Below are 7,971 nucleotides of genomic sequence, written 5' to 3' on the forward strand. Positions count from 1 at the left end.
TAAGGAGGTATGGGTATGGGTGGTCAAAAAACAGCGACTGGCAGTGAGGTCCACTGAATGGGGCTAGAAATTAGTTAAGTAGGCTTGATGTTACAAGGACCGGGTCTATAAGAGATCATGAAGTGGAATCTTGTGAAGAAGAGTACCCCAATCTAGCTCGGCGGGGATTAAGGTATTTTGTTTCCCTAAGGTATTGTAGGTTTTTATGATCTGTACGGTGAATGGATGACCTGCACCCTCTAGTCAGTGTCGCCACTCTTCCAATGCTAATTTGATGGCCGGCAGTTCTCGGTTCCCAATGTCATAGTTCTTCCCCTTGGGCTTATTACGTAGGAGGTTGGTGATGGGACTAGATGGGACTGTTTATTATTATTTACAGGCCTCCAAAATACTCTCTAGCCTTTGTTGAAGAGATCACAGAAATGTTATCAATGATTTCCTCAGTTTGACTGTTTTGGAATTGCAGGGGATTTTAATATTCACATAGATAATGCAGAAAACAAAACTACAAAAGAAATGATAATGGTTCTAAACACTTTTGACCTGATTCAGCATGTGCATGGACCCACACACAAAGGTGTACACACTCTGGATCTAATTATCAGTAGGGGTCTAAACATTCCATCTATTGTTACTAAGGACATAGCACTATCTGATCACTTTTGTTTTTTCTTTGATATATTGATCTCTGCTACCACTGAATCTAGATCTGTCTCTGTCAGAAGGCAATGCATACACGAGAACACTAGTGTACTATTTATGGAGGCTATGTCTTTAACACCAACCATTTCTGCAGACTCTGTTGTTATTCTCCTTGATTCCTTCAACTCAAAAGTTAAGAATGTTATTGATGATATTGCTCCAATAATAGTCAGTAAGAAAACCAACAGACAAAAATCAGTTTGGAGAAGATCAACAGCAGTTCAGACTATGAAAAGACAATGGAGAAAAGCAGAGCGGATGTGGCGGAAGACGAAACTTGAAATTCACTATAGCATCTATAAAGACAGCCTTCATGCTTTTAATGTGAAACTAGCCACAGCTAGACATAATTTCTTCTCAAACCTTATAAACAGTAACTTAAATAACACTCATACTCTTTTTGCCACTGTTGAGAGACTGACAAACCAACAAGTCAGATTCCCAGTGAAATGCTATCAGTAAGCAAATTCAATGAGTTTGCCTCCTTCTTTTCTGAGAAGATCATCAATATCAGGAAGCAACCTGGTCTCACAGAATTCCGTGAAATGTCCACGGGTCCTTAACTCAAAATCCGTGAAGCCATCACGGAATTGCCCCAAATTCCGTGACCCGGCCACGGATATTTCTCCAACGCAAGTTAATTACACTGACCTCCCGTGATCCACACACGGATACCCGTTTCAATGAACGGAGTACAGAACTCGCTGAACGGACGTGCTTTCTCATTTGGAAACGCAACATTTGAAGTAGCCTATTTGTTTCTTTTCCAATATCAAATGCCATAATGACATTAACCAGACAGCTGTTGTAGTTATTGCATTGTCCTGTCATCATAAACATTACGTTTGTTTCAGTTACAAAAGTCCCGTGATGGCACGGACCTCCACAACCTGACCTCACTCACTTTTTTAGGAACTTACAAGCTTTTCGTCGACACTGTTGCAATGGCATGTAATTAACTTGGCATTTTTTCTCGTCCTGTCATCATAAAATCCAGTTTGATGGCGTTTTACACACATTTTGGCTATAGTCAGAACTAAAATCTGTGATAGGAGCACGGAGTGAGTCTGTGCTTAGATCACGGATAACTCTAACGCATGTCAATGACACTCATCTTCCGTGGTCCGTACACGGATCGTTTCAGTGATGGAGTACAGACCTCACTCAATGGACGTGCTATCTCATCTGGAAACGCAACATTTGAAGTATTTATTTTTTTCAACACCAAATACCATGACCAACCTGACTGTTATTGTAACTATTGCATTGTCCTGCCATCATACAGATTCACTTTGATTCTGTTAGCCTAACTAAAATCTGTGATACGAGCACGGAGTGAGTCTGTGCTGAGATCACGGATAACTCTAACGCAAGTCAATGACACTCTTCTTCCGTGGTCCACACACGGAAACCCAGTCTCACGGCAGTTCGTGATTTTGTCACGTAATTTAATCTATTTATTCGTGGCAGGCACACGTTTATTTCCTTATTTTCATGATTGCAGCACGTTTTTTTAAACTAATGCATTTCAACTGGAGGCATCTTTCGTGCATCAGCACAATATTTTCTGATTAATTATTATTATTATTATTTAATTTTTCACAGGACAACAGAAGAAACTCACTGAAACTTGAAAAAAAATCGGAGCTTAACTTACTGTACAAAACTGAGCAACATACTGTATTGCTGGTGACAAAAACACATTAAAACTTTTTTAGCTGTAAAATGCGCAATGGTTCTTTTTTTACGTTTTCATTGATTTTTATTTTTTTCATAGGCCTAGATTTATTTATTTTTTTATTACAGAATTCAATATAAAGTCCTTGACACGTAACTGTAACACATTTTAACATTAAGAAACAATTTAGTTTAAATAAAAAGAACAAAAAAAAATAAAAAAAAAAATAAATAAATAAATTATTTATTAGCGATAGGCCTACAGATTTATTAAGAGTTTTTATTAAGGCTATTGTAAAGGATTCTTAAAAATGCTGTCGCTGATGAGCCTCTGATCGCTGTCAGATTCTGTGATATGAATGTCCGCTAAGGGGTTTAGAATGAGCCCCGCTCGGCCCGTGTTCTGGCTTACTGTAATATTTCACCTGTAATAAGACCGAAATAATATAATTAAAATAAAGAAATGAATGAATACATGATAACATCTAAATAAATGTTGATAGATTTAGCGTTATAGTTTTAAAAATATTAATAAACAGCAAATCAACACAGCTTCGAAATAATAACCAAGAAAGACCTAAATAATAATAATACATAATTAATAAACAGCGCCGCCCCTCCCACTACGCGCATCACGCGCTGTGCGTCAACCCCAAAGCGTCAAAAACTGAAGCGTGGTCAAGCGCCTCTAGCGTCACTGACATGAGATGTTTATCGATTTGAAATCACGTTCAAGAAGTCTCATTCAGCACACATCGCGATACTTTCCATCAGTTTGCAAGAGCCGCAGGTTGGGTGAGTTATACAGTCTATGGTGAGTAGTAGTAAATATGCTATTTTAATGCCTGTCCTAAAACGTATTCTGTCTTCTTTATTAATCAGATGAGCGCCTTATGTTTACTCTCTGTATTACATCGGTCATCCGAGGCTGTCTTTGAGTTTCATTGTGTTTAACTAAATGAACACAGCTGCTAACTGGTCTAACTCTATCGGTCACGTGACGTGCCACATACCTGGGATCCGTTTTATATTCATTTCAGGTTCAAAGATGTAAGTTGTATTTGTAGTAAAATCATGTTAACCATGACACCTACAAAAGTAGGTAAAACCCAGTAAACAAGACATTTACCATGTGTTTTTTTTTTTTTTTTTTTACCACAGTAACTGTAGCTTTACGGTAGTATAGTAATAGCACATTAATCACCAAATTAACTATAGTTGTACCACTGTAATGGTAGTGTTTTAATGTGCTTTTATATGACTTATTTCACAGTAATCACATTTACTGTACCATGCTTGTAATACCTTTTTAATGTAAAAAAAAAAAAAAAAAAAAAAAACATTTTTTCCCATCTTGCAGTTCAATTCATATTTGTTTATATCTTAAATATTTTGCTCACAGATCACTATTAACATTCTGTATATAATTCTGTTTTATTTTCTTTCCCCTTGTATTAATTTCTTAGCTGAAAAGACGTAAAGTAAGCAGTCACCCCAGTGGTGTTTGTGGAGAGGTATTCCTTCAGAAATGGAGAAGACAGAAAGCTGCAGAGGCAGGTTGGTCTGTGATAGTTTGTCCCTTTTATCAAACATTCCTGTTGTTATCATTTGCACAGCATTTTGTTGTTTCTTAAACTGTTGTACGGTCCAAATACCCACACTTGCCATCTTTGCACATTTCCTTTATTTGGCCCAAGTGAGCATGAAGATCACAATGTGTGTCGATCTTAACATGACAAAGTTCGTTTCAACTTTGTATTTTAAAAGAAACTTCTAAATGTCTTTTCAATAGTCCCTAATAATACATTTTAATGCGCTTTTCTAGAACCCAAAGCGCTAAAATTAGCGCCCTATTAACCCTATTAAAGATGACAATTTATTTTGTGGTGCTTCTAATTAAGTGATAAAAAGAAGTTACAAATGATGTACAAAATAAATATACTTTTCTGTGCACCAAGAAAACATGCAACACTTTGTTTTACTACTAAATTAGTCTCAATTTCTAATTATTATAATTAATATTTCACAAACATTGGAAAGTTGCGTTACCTCTTGTTAAACCCCTGCAAAAAGTCTCACATTAATTCCAAAACATGATGCATGATGGGATACACTAAGCGTTGTATAGGGCTCCGGAGTAGTATTGGAGAGGTTTAGTGTGTGTTAAGGACACCGTGCTTTGGCATTATTAAGACCGGGGACAGTCTCATAGTCACGTACACACACTCTCAAGTGAATAAGACCTCAAGTGTGGGTATCTGGAAAGGGGAAAAGTCTTTAAAATGATCCCTAAATACAGTCCCACATCAAAGTCTTAATAATTCACTAATGCTTTCATGGTCTAAAAAATAATGTATGTAAGTAATGTATAAGTTAAAGTATATAGTAATGTATAAGTTGCATGTAATGAAATAATATTTCCTTTCTTTCTGTCTTACAGGATTGTTTGCAGATAATGCTGTTCTTCTTTTTCAGAAGTTTTTGGTGGGCCAACCATCACAACCTTACTAAAAACTAAAAGAGCTATTACTGAGTCTCAGCGACTCTTGCCACGATCAGCTCTTCCCAGGTACATTTGTTTACTCATCAAATGCTCTGGTCTGAATCTTACTTTAAATTAACTTAATTATATGTTTAATGAGCAATATTGCTCATTGCACACAGAGTAAGATTATCTTGTTTCACAGAAGAGAAGGAAGACCAAGGAAATGATTTGCTCAGGATGAGGAATGAAGATGGTCATCTTGTGCTCAAGCAAACAGAAGTCCTCTGGTATGTGTGTGTTGAAGCAATGCTGTGTTACAGGACTTTATGATGATCTCTCACAGGACTGGTCATGTCAGCCGTAATTATTCTTTCCAATGTTTTTATATTTATTTTATTTTATTTGATACAGCTATAATAATTATAGCATGTTAGCAAAGTTTGACTGGAACATTTTTAATCTAAAGTTTTAAAAAAAACACCACCTGTTATTCTTAAAAGCATACAAGTGTCATAAAAGTGGTTTAATTGATATAAACACCAATTGACATTATCTCACTGTTTTGTGAATGTTGTGTTATAAATTGTGAATTGATAGTTGATTGGTTTGAGCAAAGCCTTACACTGCACAGACTAAAACACATTTGTGAGAGAAGTCATTAGCTCTGGAGAAAGATTCTAGAGGAAGAAAACACATTTACTGCAACAATAGATGAATTCTAGAGTCTCTGAGAACTACACATGCTAATGGAGTCTCATGAGCAAGTCCTTTGCCTCTGTAACTTTTTCTAAATTCTTGCATAATGAAATTGTTTATTGCAGTATTTTAACAATTTTACTTTGTACAGATGATCTCATCAACCAAATGAGGGGTTTTGACCAAGTGATGCTCTTGAAAGGACTGAAAGAAGAGGATGTGGTAAATTGTCTTCAGAGAAAAAGCTTCTCAAAAGATCTTAAAACAGCTTGAAGAATGGTAAGTGTACAGTACTATAAGGGTCATAGTTTCTCACCCTGCTAAAATCACACATAACATAAGATGAGCTCTATGTCCATTAAACAACTTCATCTGGATTGTTTGTTTCACTTTGACCAGGTCTGGGATCTTAGGACTGGGAGATCTCACTTGCACCCAGTTAACCTCCATAGAGAACATTTATCAGAAGCGCTGTCTGGGTAGGGCAAGAAACATCATCAAGGATGCCTCTCACCCTAACCATGGACCTTTCACCCTCCTTCCATCCGGCAGGCGTTACAGGAGCCTACGCTCTCGAACTAGTAGACTCAGGAAGAGCTTCTTCCCCGAGGCTGTGACACTCCTGAACACCACACCACCAATCTAACCTGCACCTGCTGTTTTACTGCACTGGTCACAGTACTTTACATACATGTATTGCACTACTCATATTTTGCACAGACTGCACATGGTTAAATCTATTACACTATAAACTGTCTAAAGCTGTTACTGTACAAGCACAGTAAACTATTTCTACAATAAATATAATTGCACTACTATTATTTTGCATATAATAAATTGTTAAACTATACTTTTGCACACTCATTCAACTGTATTTATTACCACTGTTCTCAAGTTCCTGCTATTCATAATGTATATATAATTCTTCTTTGCTCTGTTCATAATGTACATACAATCCCTACATTACATTCATATTTATATTCTGTATATACTCTGATCAATATTGTATATAGCAACTCCACTGTAAATTCTGTATATCATAAGCTTTACTTACTCTGCACTTTTATGTATATAAAACACTATATTCTTGCACTTCTGGTTAGATGCTAACTGCATTTCATTAGCTCTGTACTTGTACTCTTTATAATGACAATAAAGTTGAATCTAATCTAATCTAATCTAATCTTCTGGCTGAGAACAAGCTACACCACATCAGTGCTGGATATCAACCAAAAGCTGTTTCCAGACACGAGAGAAGATCACGATGAAACCAGTTTAGATGTGTTGATAAGGAATCATTATTTTCTGAAACAGTATCAAATGTCTTATATGTATCACATGATCTGTATCACAGTTGACTGGATGGGACTGTGACTTTTAAGGACATTTCATCACTCATCTGTGTGAACTGATTAATATATGAGGTTAATGTATTTTTGATTATGAATAATTATTTTCCTTGAATCTTATTTGTCTTGATGCTACTTTATCATCTTTATAGTCTATGCTTCAATAAAATGAATATGACGAATATTGTGTTCTGAAGATTCTTGTTAAATACATCATTTTACTAGGTAGGCTCATATGTGTTTATTTTAGACTTGGAAAAACTACATAATCATTATTGGGATTATTTTTTACTTAAGACATAAAAATATTTGATCAGATTAATGACATCTGGGACATCAGTACACCAGAAAGTTATTATTGTTTATATTTAGTAACAAATGCCAATTGTTTTGTGAAAGAAAGGGAGTTACGAGATTAATTATTCTGCATTACAAGATGGTGCCATGGGCTTTATAGTTACAAACACTTGAGGGATAACTGAGAATGTAGCAGGAATGATCAACGTGGATCTTGTACTGCATTAAAACCAAGAGCACACACATTACTGATGTCCAGCACATGGGGAGCAAGAGACAGGGGTGAGAGGACATTTTTACACAGATTTTTGCTAATTAGTTATTAGTAATATATATATATATATATATATATATATATATATATATATATATATATATATATATATATATATATGAATGAATTTGTCCTTGTGTAATAGTGAAGTATCACAATGTGTATACATTGTCCTTGATTACTGCTTAACAGTGGGGAATAGATAATGGCATGTTGTTGCAGGTTCATCCATTATATTTATTGTAGTTTACTTCAAAAATCAAATAAATAATCTATTATTTTTATTTTCAAAACATTTCTTTATAATTTTTCCATGTTTCATCAGATGGCCTCACAATGTCCTGTCAAAAGGTATAATAGCAATGATGTAAGAATTAGAAAACAGAGGACTGTGAAAACTGTCAGATATAAATGTGACTCAGCTCAGTTTGTTGTCCATGATGAGGAGAATACATATATGTAGGTTTTACTGTCCTTCTACCCCCAGGGGC

General features: G+C 35.5%; 1 long non-coding RNA gene across 1 annotated transcript; it reads left to right on the forward strand.

Annotated features, from left to right (window-relative positions):
• Window positions 1-1,225: 1,225 nt before the first annotated feature.
• LOC128019484 (uncharacterized) lies at window positions 1,226-7,091 on the forward strand. Its single transcript, XR_008185174.1, has 5 exons — window positions 1,226-3,936; window positions 4,820-4,948; window positions 5,067-5,151; window positions 5,712-5,839; window positions 5,960-7,091. It is a non-coding gene; the product is annotated as an uncharacterized LOC128019484 (long non-coding RNA).
• Window positions 7,092-7,971: the final 880 nt, after the last annotated feature.

Source organism: Carassius gibelio, chromosome A9 (assembly GCF_023724105.1).
Source record: "Carassius gibelio isolate Cgi1373 ecotype wild population from Czech Republic chromosome A9, carGib1.2-hapl.c, whole genome shotgun sequence".
In the NCBI taxonomy this organism is placed as follows: Eukaryota; Metazoa; Chordata; class Actinopteri; order Cypriniformes; family Cyprinidae; genus Carassius; species Carassius gibelio.